We start from the raw sequence: 5,725 nt of genomic DNA, 5'->3' as shown, positions 1-5,725 counted from the left end.
ATCTAGTCTTAGTGATATGAAATAGTATTCACGAGTAAGTTAGGGGGAGGTAGCAGGGACTTCTTATGCAGCTGATGGCGGAGAGTGGTTGGTGATTACCCTAGGGTAATCCTAGGATGAGTTTGGCATGTGATAAGCAATAGTAGTAGAAGGGACTTGGTAGAGTCGAGGTAGTTCTTGAGGAAAGTACGGATAGATATGGAAGGTAGTATGGGCCTAAACTACTGAAAGCAGAGGATCCGTACTCAAATCAAGGGAGGCTGAGATGAATCCAGGAAACTTGTAGTATGTTAGATCCCTCGAGATATTATGAGTATGCTGATGTTTCTTATGGTGTATTTTCAGTATGGTGACGTTACGCCCTAGGCCGACTGGCACTAGTGAGGGATCAGGCTTGGGCTCTGGATCCGAGATGATGGATGAGCAGACGAGGGAGTTTATTTCGTCTGAGATCACATGTAGCATTCTCGATCAAACTCCTGTGATTTTTGGATCGGTCAAGGAGGGTATTTTAGAGCTTCTGGATGAGAAGTTGAGTGCTTTCCGTACTAAGATAGCGGCCATGATGGGTCGCGCACATTGACTTTCAAGGAGTTCAGAGCTTGTGGAGCTCCCGACTACCATGGGGCTCGAGACCCCATTACGAGCACCAGATGGTCGGTGGCTGTCGCCAATGCATTCCGCACTAGCAGATGTCCCGAGGGGGATAAGGTTGACTTGCGTCCTGTCTTCTAAAGGACAGGGCACGGGATTGGTGGGAGGAGGGCGGACATGCCATCGGTGATTATGCAGTTCTTGATACCATGACTTGGGCTGACTTCTCAACTAGGTTCAGAGCCGAGTTTGCACCCGTGATAGAGGTGTGGTAGCTATCTAGGGAGTTCCAGGATTTACGACAGATGACTGAGTCAAAGACGGAGATTACTGCCAAGTTTAGGGAGAGGGCCCTTCTCGTTCCGTAGTACGTGGCATACGAGGAGATGAAAAAGGCCCAATATCATGAGATGTTGAGGAGCGATATCAGACAGTTTGTGAGCTGCTCCAGCTGCAGCACGCCGGAGGATATGATAGCGAGGTCTTGTGAGAGAGAGATTGATTTAGAGATGGAGATGAAGAGGAAGCCAGAGGTGGCATCTATCATGGAGAGTTCGGGTAAGAGGCCCAAGGTTTCTGACCATAGGTCTATGATCCAGCAGAGCCACGGCCGTTATGTCAAATACGGTAGGTTTCACGATGGAGTGTGCAAGGCGAGGTGTTCCGGCTGCTTCAAGTGCGGCCGAACTAGGCATATGAGCAGGGATTGTAGAGCTACTACCACCACCATGACATTATCAGATTTGATTTGCTTTCAGTGCAATCAGAGGGGACACAATCGGTCCTAATGTCCGAGTTTAGCAGCAGCAGGGCAGGTGGCAGCAACCGCTCCTGCAACATTGAGGATCACAAACAGCCGCCATGGTCGGCTAGAAGCACCGGTGGCCAAGAGCAGAGCCTTTCAGTTAACAGCTGAGGAGGCACGAGCAGTGCCTGACATGGTGACGGGTATGTATCTTTCTCTTATTTACTATTTGATGTCGTTTGTTACTTATGTTTGTATGTTATTTTATAGGATCGTTCTTATCGAACGGTATATCAGCTTTGGTACTATTCGATTCGGGTGCCACCCAATCTTTTGTGTCGCTCGCGCTCAGCAAGCGATTTGTAGGAGCTCCGGGGGAGCTAGATTGCCCACTTGATGTTGAGATAGCGCACAATAGGTTCGTCAGGGTTGCGAGGGTTCACTGAGGATGTACACTGCAGTTGTTTTCCAACTCGCCGAGTTCCTGCCCATCTTCAAGCAACTCGCCGAGTACACCCATGTGACTCGCCGAGTACCTCTAGATATGAATCCATACATAGGCTTCCCAAGTCATGCAGATGATCCAAACAGTAGATCTTCCCTCCTACAAGCCATCCATCATGTAAAGTGGCAAACTTTACGTGAATTCATGGAGATCTAATCCTTTTACACTCTAGGGTTTGGGTTTGGGACAAAGGGCTTCACCAATCACTCAAAAATCGGGACTTTATGAAATATAGGACCATCACAAGCTTATATCTGAAGTAGCATCCTCAGATCCAAGCTTCTATCTCAATTTAGATGCCGTATCAACCACCACACATGAACCCCATGAAGAAATAGCTTAAGGAAATGGTTCCTTACCCCTGGAATGAGCCCAACCAACTGTAGGTTCCTGATCTCCCCAAGCTTCTTGATACAAGCCTCCAATCTTGAAGCTTAAAGCACTAAAGATCCTTCTCCAAGCTCTAATTCACTCAACAATGGGTTCTCCTCACGAATTTAGGGCTTCTGGAACTCAAGGAATGGTAAAGAGGCTGGGGAGAGAATATTATGATCTTTATATAGGGCTCAACCCTTGGAACTAGGGTTTTCTCCATACAGCACCAACTCGTCGAATCCAACCATGCGAATCGCCGAGTTGGTCACTTAACACGCGACTAGAGTCGCGACCCTACTCGCCGAGTCCACCCATGGACTCGCCGAGTTGCCCTTTCACATTTTACACTTTGAACCCTGAACTTGCAATTCTGAACTCGGGATGTTACAGATGAGGCCTATAAGTCGAGGTTCTCCATCCATCCTGGGGCGACGAAAATGTATCAAGATCTTCGCCCTGATTATCGGTGGCCCTCCATGAAGCGGGACGTAGCATGGTATGTGGTGAGGTTCCTGACCTGTAGAAAGGTCAAGGTTGAGCACCAGAGACCCCATGGCAAGATGCAACCATTAGACATTTCCGTGTGGAAATGGGAGGATATCACCATGGATTTTATTACCAAGCTTCCCAGGACCGCACGTGGAGTAGATTCGATATGGTTCATCTTGGATCGGTTGACCAAGAGCTCATTTTATCCCGATCCAGGAGAGCATATCGGCCAAGAAGTTGGCCAGAATAGATGTGTGTGAGATAATGGCATGGAATGGGGTGCCTATCTCGGTGGTGTCAGACCGAGATGTCCCTTTCACTTCCAGATTTTGGAAGCGGTTTCACGAGGAGATGGGTACTCGTCTCCACATTAGCATTGCTTTCCACCCTCAGACAGATGGATAGAGCGAGACAACGATACAGACTCTCGAGGACATGCTACACGCATGTGTGTTGGATTTCGGTGGCAGTTGGGATACGTATCTTTCGTTGGCGGAATTTTCGTATAACAACAGTTACCATGCCAGCATAGACCGACCTCCCTTCGAGATGCTCTATGGTAGGTAATGTAGGAACCCAATCTATTAGGGTGAGGTCGATCAAAAAGTTATGGGGAGTACTAAAGTATTACTCATGACTACTGAGAGGATCCAGCAGGTCCGGAGTAGGCTCCAGACTGCTCAGAGTCGGCAGAAGAGCTACGCAGACAATAGACATTTAGACTTAGAGTTCCAGGTGGGGGACATGGTCCTCCTGAAGGTGTCACCCTGGAAAGGTGTCATTCGTTTCAGAAAAGGGGCAAGTTGGGCCCCAGGTACATTGGTTCGTTTAGGGTTTTGGCCCCGGTGGGTCGGGTTACTTACCAGTTATACCTTCCAACAGAGCTCAGCCAGATCCACAACACCTTCCATGTTTCTCAGTTGCAGAAGTGCTTATTAGATGATTCAGCAGTGGTACCCTTTGAGGATATTAAGGTTGATAACAACCTAAACTACATCGAGCGACCTGTAGCTATCCTTGACAGGAAGTCGAAGGAATTAAGGAACAAGAGGGTGGAGTTGGTAAAGGTGCAATTGCAGCACCGCAAGGGTTCGGAGTGGACTTGGGAGCCCGAGGAGGAGATGAGGGAGCACTACCCGAAGTGGTTTTCAGAGGCAGCTGACTTCGAGGACGAATTCTAAGACAAGTAGGGGAGAATTGTAGCGTCTGGTGCGGCAGAATTGTAACGGGGAGAATTGGAAGGGCTACTCGACGAGTTTGTGGACCTAACTCGTCGAGTAGAAGGCAGAAAAGGTGCGGGTTTTAAGTGAGCTACTCGACGAGTCGAAATCCTGGCTCAACGAGTAGGCCAGGCTAGATGAAACCCTAATCTTTGGGGTTTGCACCCTATTTAAGCATCATATATGTCCTCCATTCTAGCCTCCATCACCTCCAAACCCTAATCTCGAAACCCTAATCAACCTTGAGTGATCTTGAGCTATTTCTTGCCATTTTTGTGATTAAAGCTAGAAGAAGGAAGCAAAAGGCATGGAGTTGCAAAAGGAAGGTCAAAGATCATGACCTAAGGACTCCTTTATGTCTTCATAGAGGTATAAAGATTATACCTTGGCTGTTATTCACATATATCCCCTTCTTAGCTTGTATGTTGTCATTTTTGGGTCATTTCCAAGGTCATTTCGAGTTTAGGGCCTTTGAGGATGTAAGGAGGTCAGATCTGGGAACTCTTGAGCTTTGGAAGCTCAAATTTCCCACCTTTATTCAACCATTTCTCCGTTGTATGACTTAGACCTTCATTTTTATATGGATGGGTGTTTTAGCTTCATAGCACCATGCATGCATGTTAAGTTAGCATCTTTACGTCTAATGCTAGCCTAAGGAGTCCAGATCTATGAGTTAGAAGCACTGCAATGGATTAGAATCGATTGAATGCGTACGTCACATGGAGGACTCGACGAGTTGTTCTTGGAACTCGGCGAGTCGGGTCGTGAACCCTAACTCCTTTTCTGGTTGTGAGTGAAACCATTGAGTTTTTTGAGATGACTCAATGAGTTGGATAGGATTAGGATTCGGAAGCTGAAGAACTCGACGAGTCCAAAGAGGGACTCGACGAGTTAAAGTCGATATGTCCCTATATTATAACAAGAAGAACTCGACGAGTTTGGGAAGGGACTCGACGAGTTGACTTAGTTGACCATGGGTCTAAAATTGTTCATGAACTCAATGAGTTGGGAGATGACTCGACGAGTTGGGTTTGACTGGGAGTTGACCTTGGCTTTGACTTTGACTAGGATGTTGCCTTTGAATAGGGGTAAAATGGTCATTTTACCCTGAGAAGGATTATCAAGTTTTAACTAAGCATTATTGTGATATTGATAGCCAGGGAGTCGTTGGAGCAACTATTAGATATTCCTCTCCGCGAGTTTTTGCAGACAGCTTTGCGAGGTGAGTCTTCTCCTATAGAAACGGGTCTAAGGCACCAAGGTCGGCCCATTTATGTGTGATTGTATATGTCGGGGTTAGCCCGATCTAGATTTTATGTTCCGGACTTCGGTATGATGCTAGGGCAAGCCCGAGGAAGTTAGTATGCTTGATGTCTTTGTGGTTCTTGCATGTGTCTGATTATGTGTTCCAGACTTTGGTCCGATGTCGAGGCAAGCCCGATGAATGTTAGCTTTCATGTTATGTTTATGTTTATGTTTATGTTTATGTTATGCTTGTTAAAATGATATGTATATCGGACTTCGATCCGATGTCGGGCGGGGCCCGATGCAGGGGCTAGGCTCAAGTTATGCCGGACCTCGGTCCAATACCGGGCGAGGCCCAATGTCGGGCAGTGCCCGATGCCGGATTCGTCTGATGTCAGCCGGGGCCGGATGCAGTGGGTTGGGCCCAGTATGTGATTATCTGTATGGTATGTGGTAGCTTGGGAGAACTCACTAAGCTTCGTGCTTACAGTTTTTAGTTTTGGTTTCAGGTACTTCTACTAGCAAGGGGTAGGGCTTAGGATGATCGCATGG

This window comes from Lactuca sativa, chromosome 3, assembly GCF_002870075.4.
Source record: "Lactuca sativa cultivar Salinas chromosome 3, Lsat_Salinas_v11, whole genome shotgun sequence".
In the NCBI taxonomy this organism is placed as follows: domain Eukaryota; kingdom Viridiplantae; phylum Streptophyta; class Magnoliopsida; order Asterales; family Asteraceae; genus Lactuca; species Lactuca sativa.
The sequence above is the reverse complement of the archived record's forward strand: the minus strand, read 5'-3'. Positions refer to the sequence as shown.